Source organism: Aulonocara stuartgranti, assembly GCF_965226115.1.
Source record: "Aulonocara stuartgranti genome assembly, chromosome: 12".
In the NCBI taxonomy this organism is placed as follows: Eukaryota; Metazoa; Chordata; class Actinopteri; order Cichliformes; family Cichlidae; genus Aulonocara; species Aulonocara stuartgranti.
Genome location: NC_138948.1, coordinates 26,670,626 through 26,686,340, shown reverse-complemented (window position 1 = coordinate 26,686,340; position 15,715 = coordinate 26,670,626). Strand labels below are relative to the sequence as shown.

Here is a 15,715-nt window from a genome sequence, read left to right as displayed (position 1 = left end):
CCGGCATGACTGGGACCACTGTCTTGAATGCTGAATGTCAGTGTAACACAACTGCGATTGTCAGACTAGCTCTTGTTTTAATTTATTACAAATAAATTACCAATGTCCTATTAATGATAAATCTAGAAATGATTTTTTCCTATTTAGTGCCACTAAATAGGAAAAAATGTTGAACCTAGCTTCCAATCTTTCTATCCTTAAAAATCTAAATAAATACTTTTAAGGAGGGGCTTGCAAAAACTAAGGCCTTGTTGAGCTCTAGTTTTATTATTATAGCACTGTTATTATCATTATTATTAACATTTAGTGAGCATTCCAATGCCCAAATTTGACTCAAACAAGGACACAGCTTTAATCCTTTAATGGATATGGATGAACAGTGCTCATCAAATTATGTCGTTTCCCGATATTGGTAAAACAGCCTTACAAAACTGATCCCCAAAGTAATGCTAGAGCATTCAACTGCACAGGAGATGCAAAAGAAAATTTAAAAAGAAATTGTGCTGCATATAATTTTGAAGGTTGACAGTAACTTTAGGTCTCTCGCTGACACATCTGTTAACCAGAATATTGCTTCCAAATCGCACTGATCCAGGAGGAAAGAGGGAAGATTTGTGTTTTGGAATTTCAGGATGGGACAGGACATCTTGACTCAGTGAATCCACAAATTCCTTCCTCTGTCTTCACGGACTAAGCTTTCTCCTTAATAGAGAGACTCCACTTTAGCACAAGTAGAAAAACCACATGCCACATACTGTCTCCATGGCTACGGCACACAGCAAAGAATCCATTAAATGCTCCTGCAGTTGCACACTGAGAGCAAAATCTCAGCCTGAGGAGAAAAAAACATCAACTGATAATCGATGCAAACATGCGTGTGAGCAGATCGACCTGTGCTACTTGATTTTAAAGGATGTAACAGTAATTTTACATAACAGCCTATTCATAGAGCCAAAGGCTGTACTGCATGGTATTAGGCTTTACGTTTCTTATATAAAGCTAAATGTTCTGTATGCAGTCCAGAATTAATCTGAGATCAAATCCATTTGTTTGCCATATTAAAGAGTAACAAAAAGCAACTTTAAAGACTGCATTCTTTCCTTTTCTATCACAATCGTGCTGCAGATTTTCCTGAAACCTCCCGCGCCCAAACCCAAAGCAAGACGCATTGAGCCTCGAAGCCTTACCAAACATTTGCTCTGATACACTCGGGCAAATCTTTTTATTTTGGTGCGGCACGGACGGCCCTCCATCCTTTGTGGCTGACCTAACGCCTTTGAGTCCGGAATGACATCATTAAAAAGAAATAAAACATAAATACTGAAGCAGCCACGGGGTTCAAATAAGGACGGAGCCCACGGAGAAGGCTAAAGAGGGGGAGTTCGAACAAGTTTGTTGCGGTAAATGTTTCGAGAGTAAACGACGGGCCTTCTTACCGTCTCGCCAGTGAGTACATGGCATGCGGTGGACATGGCGAAGCGGCAGCCTTGCTCTCCGTGTGGGTACGGCGTTAGCCCCGCTGCACCTGCTGTGCGCCTGCCGGAGCCCGACACCTGTCCTTCATGCCCATTTCACATGTTGTGCGCTTCACCCCGCGATGCTTCTGTGTGTATGTGCGTTTGCCAGTGATGGAGGAGGTGGTGTGTCTGAGCCTGCGCTTGTGCGCGTGCCTCTGGGGGCGTGGTTGTGCGTGTTTTTGTGAGGAAGGGAGGGGTGGTGCTGAGGGAGCTGGGGGCATGTGGCAGTTCGAGCCTCGGAGCAGCACCGCGGTGTCGCTGCGTATCTGAGTCCCTTAAAGGCCTTTGCAGGGGCATTTCCGGGGGTTTCTGCGCTCTGCAGTCACTGATGCTCATCGTGGAGGGAAAGCAGAGATGACAGCTACATTTGTACAGTTTTCAGACGTAGTTTAAGATCAACTTGGATTTCCCGTGGTTCTTGACGTAACTTCTGTTGCTCCTCTCATATTGATGGTCATGAGGTAGAGAAAAAATAGTCCTGTAATTGGGACAACTGACTTTTTTATTTCTTTCTTAATCGCCTTGTTGTTTAGGGAAAATAGTGGAAAAACGTCCCCTGTAATTTTTTAAACCCCAAGGTGACATTTTCAGACAGCTTTCAGGTATTCAGTCCGTTAGAATGTATGGTACAGGGTGGCATCAGGTAATAGCATTTGACCGGCCTTATTCTGCAAATGTCATCCCTGTGGATGTGAAAAACCGCATTTCTATAAAGTCACAAATCCTCTAATTAAAAATTATTGCAGCCTAGTTTCTCCTTTATTATCTGAAGTTTCTTGGCAATGCCTTGATTCAGTCAAATGTCCCCTATTGATTTTAGATCTTTGCTGTTGCAGGCATCCGCTCTGCTTTTAATATTAGACTTAAAACTTTCCTTTTTGATAAATCGTATAATGAGGGCTGGTCAATGGTCAATGGTAACTTTATTGTCCCTGACGGGAAATTGATTCGCAGTATGTCAAAACAAACAACAAACATACAACCAACACATCACGTACACTCATTAAAAAAAATACTATAATATAATATAAGCCTGATAAAACAACCTAGATTTTCCATCGAAAAAAGTGCAATGTGCAATGGCAACAACACTTACAATTTAGTGTTGTTAATTAAGATAATAGCACTAGGTACAAACGACAATTTGTGTCGCTTCGTCTTCACTGCAGTCATTTTATAACGACGACCTGATGGAAGCAGTTGAAAATCGTTAAAGAGAGGATGATCTGAACACAACAGGACAGAGGTTGCCTTCCTCAGCACCTGCCTGTTATAAAAGTCCACAAGCTGGACCTGAGACCTCCCTGAAATCTTGCTCGCCACTTTAACCAGATTGTTAAGTCTGGTCTTATTATCCATGGACATACTACCGTACCAAGCAATGATACAGAAAGTTAAAACAGATTCAATAAAACTTTTATAAAAGAGAGTCATCATTTCAGATGAAACATTAAAACCTCTCAACCTCCTTAAAAAGTATAGTCTTTGTTGGGCCTTTTTCACTGTAGCAGCAAGATGTGACTCAAAGGACAGGGTCTTATCAAGAACAACTCCCAAATACTTGTAACTATCCACCATTTCGATGGCTGCACCATTTACCACTGTAAGCGCAGGATGAGGGGATGACTTCCTGAAATCAATAACCATGTCCTTGGTTTTCAAGGTGTTAATCATTAAGAAGGACTGATCACACCATGAAACACACCATGGATCAGGTGACCCTGAATTAGGGCTGCTCGATTATGGCAAAAATGATAATCACGATTATTTTCACTGAAATTGAGATCTCGATTATTTGACGATATTTATTTAACCCTTTAAGACCTACTATAGAACCAAGTCCGCCAGAGCTTACATTATTTTTTTACATGTTGTAGTGCCATTTGTGGGAGCATTTCAAGTTGCTATACAACTGTTATAGCCCATATTTTAATAATATGTATGCATTGAGTCCATAGTAACTACATTAATTGCAAAAAAGTGCAATAAACTACAAAAAAATTGAAAACCTTTTTGGGGGTTTTTTTTACATATATTTCTACTTGGAGAAATTTAAGAGGTTTATCCCTCAAAACTTTAAATACAAAAAAGTTTCAAAAAATAGTTTACAACAACAGGAAATGTATTTTGAGTGTCTTCATAGTTTTATTTTGGAGATACAGCAATTTTTATATACACTGCAGGAAAAACGAAAAAACAAGCCTATGATGCAAATTTGCAAAGAAAACAGCATGTGCATCAAAATAACCTATTTCCAGCAGTGCAATTCGAGTTCTAAGCATCCCAGAAATTATTCAGAAAAGTCAAACATGACTTATAAAAACACTGGTATAAGGCCTACAAGTAAAAAACTACATTTTCCGCGAAAATGATGTCACTTCCGGTTTCTGGCAGGAAATGGCGGACATGCGATCCGGTTGTTCAGTCTGACGTCACTAGCCGTGTCTGGGTCTAAACTCTGGTGCAGGTCCATATATGAAACGATCACTATGGCATTACTGAGAGTTGAAAAACTGTCTAAAGTCTTTCATCTTTAATAAAACGATCAGCGTTCTGCTCTACCAGGTGTAACAATTGAGTTTAACATCCAGGCATCCATGAAAACGGAATTTATGACATTTAACGGAGTTAGAAGTTAGCAGGGAGTTAGCTCGCTAGCTTCTATCTAAATACAATATAGCATGTCCTGACTGCGGGGTTTTGGAAACAAATTAAAACGTACAGCTCTGTTATCACTTCCAGCATAAATGAAGACAGAAAACTAAACAGCAGTGACGTTTGTAGGGTTACTGAAGTTGGGCTAGCTGGTATATAATGATGTGCTACGTGACCGCTAGCGACACAGCTATGTTAGCATAATATAAACAAGCTAACTTTTTTTCCACTCGATAAAAGTTACCGTGAGTGTTCTCGGTGGTCAGGAACAAATGTAATCGCATGGCAGGATGCTGTAAAAGGACCAAACTTCAGCCAGGAGAACAACTGAGATAATCCATCCATACAATACGAGGTTAGTCATTCATATACTGCTGCATGGGCTGGGCTGTAGTTACATCCTAAGGTTTTAAAAACTGAGCTTAAATAAATGATTAGCGGTAATAAAAGCCGAGGGAGGTCAACAGTGATCACTGACTTTTTTAGGAGCTTTTTGAGATCAAATAGAAGAAAATACATAACATTAAACATGTTAACAACACAAAAGCCATATTAAACGCAGACTACCTTAGACCCGGAAGTAGGATTCGTCGTGTCATCACTGAACAACCGGATAGTTCGTGCTGACGTCTGTTTCACTGTGGGAAGTGTTACGAACAGCTGATCGGATCAGCAAAGCATGTTTCTGGAATATTATGTTTTTGTTCCTGCAAGCGCTTTTTATGCAATTTTTGCAAAGCTTTATGTGGAAGGAAACCGTGACCGAGGACAAGCTGATGGCATAAGATGTAAGTACAACTCCTCTGGTTTCATATGCAAAAAAAATTATTGCGCTAGCTTACGCGGTTCAGGTTCTACAGGGATTTAAAAATAGTTACACAAAACAGAGCATGCTGCTCTGACCGGCTTTAAAGGGTTAACAATAACAATGTATTGAATAATGACTTTAAAAAGTAATATAAAATAGTGTGCAGCACCACTGAAGTTTTTTTTTTTTACCTCTCTTTTCAACCAATGGCAGTCACTCTCCTCTCCAAATAACTTCTGCTTAGCTTTCCGAGCTTCCCTTGGGTCCTCTTAATCAGCGGTCTCCAAACTTTTTTGGCGCCACGGACCGGTTTATGCCCGACAATATTTTCACGGACCGGCCTTTAAGGTATCGCAGATAAATACAACAAAATAAAACTAGTACCAGTACTGAAAAAAAAAGAAGATTTATTCATAACACACATGAAAAGACCAAGGAGAACCGAGTTAACAATCAAAACGATAACAAAATAACCCTGAAAATCATACATTTCACACCTGAGCCTCAACTCTCGCGGCCCGGTACCAAACGACTCACGGACCAGTACCGGTCCAAGGCCCGGGGGTTGGGGACCGCTGCTCTTAATTGTTGTGACACATGTTCGAAATGCAGAGAGGTGCGCTGGATTTCGAACACGGAGCAGCGCGAGAGTAAAGCATGAGGGAGGGGCTAATAATCGGCTCAGTCATTTTTAATGATCGTTGAAAGCCCAGATCGTAATCGTGATTAAAATTCGATTAATTGAGCAGCCCTACCCTGAATCCTCACTTAGTTACACTCGAATAAATCTTAGTCTGCTGGTGGCTTCCCATGATGCTCTGAGTGTTTCTTCTTCACTCACCCCTATGTGTTCTTCCTGTTAAAAGGGAGTTTTTCCTTCCCACTGTTGCCAAAGTAATAATAATAATAATAATGGATTGCATTTATATAGCGCTTTTCGGGACCCCTCAAAGTGCTTGTTCATAGTGAGTTGTTTCAATGTTTGACCTAACAATATAAAGTGTCTTGAGCCAACTGTTATTGTGATTTGGCGCTGTATAAATAAAATTGAATTGAATTGGATTAGTCACGCTTTTCTTAGCCCGCCCACTGCTACTCGCATCTGCCCCAAAGTCTCACGTCGCCACATCTTCTGCATTGTCTGAACTGATGATGGGGACAGCTGGCTTTGAGCCCCAGCCCAAAGCATGTGACTGGCGCAGCAGAACTGCTTACTGAAGCACTCTCACAGCAGATAGAAATCACTACAGACAAACTGTGCTGATCAGGCAGAAGAATGCAATAATACTTACCTCTGACAGATCTCATTTTGTTACAGGAGAAGCAGCTTTCTGCTTGAGCACACTGGAGTATGACCACTTTTCTTCTTCTTATTATCTCTTTTCCTGCCTGCTCACTGGTTACAAAACACACATCTAACTGGGACTCCATCTGTGAGATACCACGTGTACGAGATATGATTCAGAATACAGTGGATCTCACATTGTGGCATCCAGCATTCCTGAGAGTGGGATCTATCCGAGTATGTGTGAGTCACTCTCTCTCTCTCTCTCTCTCTCTCAGAGTACACTGGCATCAGTTTGTGTCAGCTGTTGGTTACCATGCATAAGTGTCTGTCAGCTTGGTGATAGCAGGTGTCTTAGGCACCTTGTAGACTCTAACAGAGAGGAAATAAGTGGCTTTCTGTTGATTAGAGACTTCTCTGACAGGGATCCGTCAGGCTTACATCACCGCAGATCACTGCTTCACTCTGCTTCGACTGCTTAAACAAGCTTCAATACTTGAAGGTTGTTTCAATACGGTAAACACCCTTCAGCTCTGCAGCTCTCTCTAGTTAACTCTATGGAAGATTAAGTGACTCTGCAAACTTTTAGTTCTCATCTCCATGTTCCCATTGGAGGAAATTACATAAGAGATGTGGAGGTGCACACACACAGTCAGACCCCATCACTTACAAATTCCAGCTCCGACCGTGGCAGGCTAATAGAAAGGAACTGAGCTTCTTTTCTGGCCTGTAATTATATGTCTGACAAAACAAGAAAAACACATTAGACTGACATGGTAAGGCAGCCATGTTAAAAGAAGAAACCCCAGGGAAATCACCAGGGTCGCTAGGGATATTAACCATCCACTGCAGTGCTGAATATTTTACAGAGCCAGAATTAGACCTGTTGGGTCTGTTTGTGACTGAATGTGGTGAGTACTTCAGTTCCTTCAGAAATATCATCATTAGGGCAGTCATGTTATCAGATTTTCACACTGTGGTCCAAAGAGTTTATGTTAAAGATATTTTCCCAATATCTAAATTACAAAATATATATCAGTAATAACCCTACCAGCAAAAAAAATGTGGATTTTTGTCTATCGTGTGTTGTCTTTTTTTAAGAAAATAAATGAAACTCCAAATAAAAGTGCATGAAGGCAACAAGCGTCTGTAACCATATATGTACAAAAGAACATAAAAAGAATAATCCCTCAGTTACTTACAATATTTTCATATATGCATTATTTACTTGATATTTTATTTTTAAACCTCACATTTATTGTTTACTTCTGTAGGGGCATCCCTAGCTGATTTTAATTCAGTGGACTTATATTCAGAGAGTGAAGTGTGGCAGTGATAAATCTGAAGCTTCACTGGGAGATGCTTCCAGTCTTCCCTTAATTCCAAAACCCAGATTAAGTCCTCAAGAAATTAAACCACTCAGCCCTCTCTCTTCAGCCTTCTTACCCCAGACATCATTTACAGTTGTGCAAATCCATACAGGGTGTTCGCCTCTCAGGCAGCATGCTCCATTAGGATTTAGAAGCAGCTATGTGTGGTGTTTGGATGCTCCTTTGGCTCAGTAGGATGCTGTACAATCCACAGAGTTTTGATTCAAAGTGAATCAGATTAAATCATATGCAGAAGATCGCAGAGAGAAGAACTGCCGCAGGCACTTGGTGTCGGCGGGTAGCTCATGCTTCACGTTACAGAAGTTGCAAAAATTAAGTAATTTCCTGATCACTCCCTGAAGCAAACAGCAAATTATTAGTTTAGTCCCACAGAAGAGAATACAGTAATAACAATGGAATTACGTGCACTTGTCCTGTGCTTAATTAGGAAACTATGTTTACCCTGGCTGCACAGAAAAAGAACAATCCACTCCAAGTAACACTTATAAACAAATTCATGTACAAGCCAAACCATTTGGGAGCAGTATCCATGGTAACGCACACTGAGTAGGAGCAAAAGAGACTGAATTCATTTCAAAGGGAATGAAGAAAAGTGCTGTTGGGAGTCTTCCACAGAGACGATCAAAATCTATGTCATAATTTTAAGATAAACTGAGGTGAAAATGTGCTTGTAACCCTGCAACAATCTGCAAATGCACCACAGCCGGGATTTGGCAGCGCAGCTTTATGTCGACTGTACATTTGGTAGAGAGATGCGACGCGGATGCCTCTTACATCCCAGATTATCTCCAGCAGAGATTGACAGCTTAAAGTTAAAATAAGGTTCGCTATAAGGAGACCCCTCTGGCAGCCTCCTGGTAAAAATAAGACGTGATGAAAGACCTGCACTCATGTGGGCATATTCTCAGATCCTCCTCTCAGTACATGTAGGTCAAAGTAAGAATAGTGTAGATGTTATTCACAGTTGCACTGAGCAAACACAAACTCCTCTGTCCTTGCCTCTGGAGTCACACTAAGACATCCCATGGTGAGATTTAATTAAATCTTCATAGCACACTCCTCACTCATCCTTCATCATCTGCCATTTTGGCTAAGAAATCATCCAAGTCATGTGTGTGTGTGTTTTTTTAAGGGAAAACACATTCAGGCCTTGCATAGAAACAGCGTGTTTCCATGCAAAAGCGCCTGATAACCTGACTCAGAGATTTTCATGCAACCTGCAGAAACCGAATGCAAACTGTTAGCTCAGAGTTTCAAGAGATTTCCAAATGGTGATTAAGGTCAGCAGGCGGTTTTATGATGCAGAACTGTCATTAAGGTCCAGCTATTCAAGACAGGACAGACAACAAATCTTTTGTGCCTCTGTTAGGAAGAATCAATGAGGACCTTCTAAATATGGATGTCATTCACCCTCTACCCCACATCAGTACAATGCAAAGTAGTACTGGGTTGCACTAATTGTGCGAGGCTGTAGATTACGTATAATCATCAGCCACTGTTTCCCATTTGAGTGCTGAATAACGCATTCAAATCCTAAACTGACACCACATTTTCTTTTCTTTTTTCCCTCATAAAAGAATGACTGAGGACATTTGCTGTATGCATTTTGTACTGAATCTATTACTTGTTATTTGAGCCCGGTGTCTCAAACTGTTTCTATTCAAATCCTGCTTAGTAAGCCTATCAAATGACGTGTGCAAAATCAGCTTTGACACTTGCTTCAGTTTGTGAATAAACAGCATTTTTAATGTATGTAATTACACATTCTGGTTCTAACCAATGCAGATGCACCTGTGCTTTGCAGCTTCTCTGGGCTGTTTAAATGGGTCAGCTCTAGAAATATCCTCCCTCAGAGAAGTGTGGCCTCCCTCCCCTTTTGTCTTCTCCCTTGTCTGTAAAGGAACGAGAGTACTGCTGGCAATAGCCTTGAATGCTTTATTTGTGAGCAGCAAAGTCATGAATGCTACATTAGGATGACTGCACAACAACTGGACTACATGAGAAAAGAGAACGACCATCAAAGTTTCTGTTGTTTCTTGAGAAAGGATTTTCCAGGCCATGATCAACTCTGTCCAGTAACAACCGGCTACATTCCACCTAGTTTTTTAGATAAAAGTAGCTTTAAGCAACAAATTATGTACTCTTTCAAAGCCTGAATATGCTGTACTTTGACTAGATACCCACAAAGCATTTGATTTCACTGAATGGCCTATTTTACTGAAAACTCCCAAAGAGGTTTGGATTTATTTTGGTGGATGGGAATGAAATGATCCATCACTATGCTAAATCTTCTGTTATAACAAATAAGATTATGTAAGTCAAAGGAGCTTGCAAAGAAAAGCGTCTGGACTTCTTTAAGTTACTTGAAGACGTTTCACCTCTCATCCGAGAAGCTTCTCGGATGAGAGGTGAAACGTCTCCGAGAATGAGAGGTGAAACGTCTTCAAGTAACTTAAAGAAGTCCAGACGCTTTTCTTTGCAAGCTCCTTTGACTACGATGACCTGGATGACTGAGAACCTTCACAGACAAGATTATGTAAGAGCATCAGGTTGTCGTATTATGCTGTATGCCAGTGATTTGCTTGTTACCTTAGTGAATAATTGATATAATTTGGCTCTCCAGACCATGAGTAAGTCAGCCCACCCCCCCAGCCTGAAATACAGCCGGTGAAAAAAACATGCGTCACTCGCTGTTGCTCTCTTAATGTCTTACAATTGGTAAGTAATAGTTATGATCTCAGAAGTTCACTAGATTCTTATTCAAATTAAATATACATTTGATAAATTCTCTTGTAGTTTGATTACTTACCACACCATTGCTAGACAACACTTTTGATACAAGGTGTGGATACGCAACTTACTCTGTTATATACTTTTCATTTTGTGAATGAAGCTGTGGTACTAGTGTTTTTTCTAGTACCAAACAAAGTTCATATTTGTGATTCATATTTCATGCTTTTATCTTTTATGGAGGCTTGAGAAAAGAATGAAATGTGAAGGATTGCAAAGTCTTATATTAAGAGTTGTTCAATAATACAGCAGCCACTGGTTAATTCAGTTTAAAGTGATTCACTGTTTTCATTATTCTAAGGTCATGCTACATAAATTTTACCCCTCTATGTCTCTAGTCTGTGATAAATGTAAATTAAATGATGTCACATTTATTTTGGGCTTGTCACACCCCCACCCCTCCATCTTTTTTTCTGGGTTTTATCAAAGGACTCTGTCATTTGTTCCTTTACTTCTTTAGTTCATTCCATGCACAACACATTTCATGACGCATTAAAAATGTATATATTTTTTAAAATTTATTAGATTTTCTTTCCTGATCAGATGAGCATTTTACCTGCAAACGAGACCTAGATTTGTCAGGAAGGAACAGCCACCGGGCAGCCAGATAAGAACTGCAAGCAAAGCAGATAGAGCTTTAAAAACCACGGTGACCTTTCATGAGCGAGCAGCTATAAAACATCCTGCCTGCAAATTGGATTTTGCACTCCAGACACTTTTGTCTGCAATGAAAACTTTCAAGGAAGAAATAAAAGAATCAATCTGGTGATTAAAATTGAACGCTCTCCCTCTCTCTCATTGCATAAAACCTACCTGCCAAAACATTTGCACAGACAGATGAGGGAAAGGAAAATCTAATTTTAATGTAGTTCTTTCAGCTGTAGATGCACTCACTGAGTTGTACAAGACAAGGCAATGAAACACATCCCTCTTCACATTAGAGGGGGTGCTTAATAGTATCGAGCCTCTCTCAGCTGCAGCTGGTGCATTCAGATTTTAAGCCCGAGTGAAAGCCCCAAAATTTGGGAACATAATAGTTGTGTTTTTACTCAAACACCATGAATGGGTCTCTGTTCTACAAAGAAGGGATGCCAGTTTAGTTTTGTTTGGTAGTGTGCGGGCTTTGATTTCCGTTTTTCTATGTGACTTAAAGTCGTACGATTAAAATTTGAGCATCAAGAAAAACTTTGTTTTTCAGCAATGTTAACATAATTGCTAATACAATGATGAATCATAATGACTGAATGACTGAATAGTAATACATACAAAATCCCAGGGCTCTGTTCTGTAGCACTCAGGATGCTTTTACTTACTTAAAAAGGATGTTTTTTTTAATATAAATTAACACTTTCAATGGAAAAGGAATGCATATACTGTATTATAAGTCATTTGTAATGGCCAAATAAACATGTTACATTGTAATATGGTAGAATGTGGTGTTTGTGTGCTTACAGAAGTGAGACTGTAGGCCCACACCACCTTGTGGCCACATTAGTATGTTTTATGTTGAAAAATACTGTCAAACTATAGGACATTCTTAAAAGACATTTCTTTATAGAGGTCAAACACACTGCAATTTAACAAAACACCAGCAAATAAAAAAATCCTTCAAAAGCACACAAAACACAACATAAGTAGAATGAAACAAAATTGAACTAGATCGAAAAAAATATAACACACACACAATGGAAGTAGAAAACGCTTTAAAAAACAGGCGGCAAGTGTTCATGGGGAGACAATAACGTGACGGAACAGCTGCGGCAGGGACAAGCTAGCAGTAAACAGCTAATAGCAAACATGTATCTACAGTATTGTATGAATCATGTGATTAAAACACAGATTACCTGAATCTTTTTCTAACTCATAACACAGATGAGTCCCCTCGGTGCAGTTCTTCGCACATTTTGGCTTCTGTCACTTTTGTTGCTGGTCCATCGCATTATTATCTTCCCCAAAACACTTATGTTGTTTTTATGTTTTGCTATGTTGTTTGTTTGTTTTTTTGTTTTTGTTCAACTTACTTTTGTGGGCTGTGTTTTTGGGGGGCTAAGGGTTAGGTTTGCTGGTGGTATCTTTAGTTGCAGTGCATTTGACCTCTCAGGGCCACCGTATTTTTAGACGCTAGCTTACAGCAATGCAGAGTATAAACAATACTTTGCCTAATATTAAAGTCATTCACAACCGAATACTATGCACTGTACCCATTTAATATAAATACCTAAAGTCTATGAATTACTATTATATATATCCTTTAATTTTTTTTCTTTATAACTGAAAAACGAAAATAAAATAAAATGCAACCATGTAATTTTCAACCTGATGGATAAAGTAAGCTACGGTATAAAAATAAATGTTAACAAAAGTGTGAAAAACAAACTGAAAAACCAATGATGTCTCTGATCATCAAGGACAGCAAAATGAAAAGAAATTTGAATATGAATGTTACTCAACAGTTCTGCATTAATCATTTAGACTAACTGGTGTTGTTACAGTTATTCAGCAGCTGTGTCAGCATCTTTTAAAACCTACTTTACTTTACTTTTCTCAAATAAACCAGTCATTATTTGTCATAGGTTTTATTGGACATGTGCATGTTGTAATAACATACTCATTTTCACATAATATAGCTACATTGCATATAACATCAATATCATTTTTATTACATTTATTTCAATAATCCACCATGATTTATATTATGCAGTATCTTATTTTTGATTAACAAAAAAACCCCTCAGCTTTTTGATTTTTGCACTTACATCTATGATGTACATTTTGAACTCTGGCAGGCATCAACTGACAATCAATTTCACTCAAACTTGTAAGGATTTTACCGTTTCACAATGATTATACGGTGGAATTAAAAAACAATAAAAGGAGCTCTAAGAAAGAAGACAATGTACATTCACAGTCAGATATATCAACCATAAATAATGTAAACCCTTAAAAATAAAATATAAAAAAAAATATATATCAAAATGACTTCTTTGCATTGCCGTCGCGGCTCATCCTGTCAGGCTCCAGAGGGCTCGTGGCAAATGGTGTTTCTCAGTTTGGCCAAGACACCTCTGAGTGAAAGGACGGCACGGTTTTTCAAAGATAACCATCAGTGCTAAATGTGATGGCTCATTTTCATAAATTACACACTCAGTGTGAAAATTACTCCTCTCTTACTTATTCTCGGCTGTGCCATTATGAATCTGACAGTTACGTACTGACACTGAGTAACTGTAAAATGTAAAAATGAAGCCCTCCATTACTTATGCATAACATAACAAGCACCATATAGCAGTGCCATTCACAAGAAAATTGTGCATGTACAAAAGGAAAAAGTAAGTAAACTATTTTCCCAGATAAACTATAAAGTTTAGAGACACACAGAATATCAGCAAGCACAAATAGCAGCAGGGGAGGAAAGTGACAATCTGGATCACTCAGAGCTTTGCACAACATCTATTTGGTTTGACCAGGTTACAAAACAACATTCACACGTTTATGCACCATTGAACACAAGGGGTCACTGTGGCTACATAAACAGAAAAACACAGGCAACATGGAGAATCTGCAGGGGGACCAGGACTCACTTAGACTTTTCACTATTGGGTCTTCTCTAAAAGCGTGATATTGCCATACTATATCACCATATGAATCTATAGCACTCCTTCTGGAAGACATTTATAGTGCCTGGAGAAGAAAACATTCTTCAGTGACAGCTTGGATTTTCAGAGACGTGATCAAAGAAAGTTTTGTCGGTGCAAAAGATGCGTGGCAGAATTGTGAAATCAACTGCAGAGAAGCATCGTGCAGTTGGCATTCCTAAAACTTGTCACCGTTTTACCTTTCTACGTGGTACAAATGAATTTCACAAACGTAACATTCCTTGGCTGTGTGTGCTTTGGAGTGCATCTTATGCTGACCTACTGCTAAGACCTCCTAAAACCTATTGTACATCCATTAAACTCAGTAGTTGGTTAGCAGTTTTTTTCTTGTCACATTGCTTTGAAAATTGAGGAAAATAAACTGTAAGTAACGATATTTTTCACTAACTGTACCTGAACAGTCGCCAACCCTGTCTACACTGGATCCCACTGTACCATGCCTGTTACAGACATGGCAGCACCCCAAAGCAGGAACCCTGCTTTGTCAAGTGGCAGATGAATAAACCTGAAAACCATTGTATTCAAGTATAATTTTGCAAGATATACTCTGTGTGCAAATGTGTTTGAAATAATAAAACATTCTAGCTCATTAAAATGCATGCTTTTCCTTCTTTTTTTTTGTAAACAACCACTATAAGACTGCAATGGAAGACCCTCACCCACACACAAGTGTCACAATCAACTGGACATCCCTGAGACAGCTCCATTTGATTTGACGCTCTTGTCTGTGTAAGGCATGCTTTCAAGTTAGAGAGCTGCTGGGCTTTTGTTCTTCTGCAACAAAAAAAAAAACGAAGAAAATCGGGAGCCACGACATACTCACGACACCAACTACTCTAATACTAGCTAATTTAACTACATGTGACAACACAGTTACAAGCGCCAAAGTCAGGGGTTGGGAAATGCAACCATTGCCTCCTGTTGACATGCAGCTAAGACATCACCATGAGCGATCTACAGCTTGAACAGATCTAGCATTTGCAAACACTGGACATCCTTTTTGTGCAGCTGTAGTCATTTGGGCGCCATACAAAAAATAATTAGGGAATCAGGAAAGCAGGGAGGATGTTGTTGTTAATTTTGCAAGGAGTAGAAGTGTGAAATAGTGGTGTAGCTTTGTTTTTATTGGGGATACATGGAGATTGTTTAGTGGCTTTAAGTCAGTTTGACAGCTCTTTATTCAAAATTAGGGGTTAGCTACATTTTCACTGTTTTTACTATGACACAAATATACTATTTTTAGATAAGAAGAGATAATAAACTAGGTGCTGCTTTTTTATTTAAAATAAAATATTTGGCTATCTTCCCTTCCCCAATAACTTTAATACAGCGCCTCAAGTTACTTGAACATAACGGCCACGATGAATTTACAGCACAAACAAACAAGTGAGAGCAATATTGTTTTGTTTCGTATTCATGCATATACAGGCTTCAGTGTGGAGTACAAACAGTTTTGAGTATGATTACTTAAGCTCGAGGCAAGGCAGGGAATGTTTAAGACATCAGTGCCTAACTGTATTCTACTTTTTGTTCGTTTTAAAAGAGTTAAACCATGTAGGCAGTGGCTATCAAGTGTGTACATTTTCACATCAGGCTCAGTGTACATGAATTAA

At 39.2% G+C, this 15,715-nt stretch overlaps 1 protein-coding gene across 2 annotated transcripts in view; it reads right to left on the bottom strand.

Moving 5' to 3' along the window:
* Positions 1-15,669, bottom strand: part of unm_hu7912 (un-named hu7912) — a 32,882-nt gene extending 17,213 nt beyond the window's left edge. The window contains exon 1 of one of the 2 annotated variants that reach the window (XM_082555858.1): positions 4,740-15,669. The gene's annotated coding sequence lies outside the window, so the exon portion shown is untranslated. Of the gene's footprint in view, positions 1-1,436; positions 1,653-4,739 lie in introns of those variants that run through there. The other variant, XM_082555857.1, reaches the window with a different exon arrangement.
* Positions 15,670-15,715: the final 46 nt, after the last annotated feature.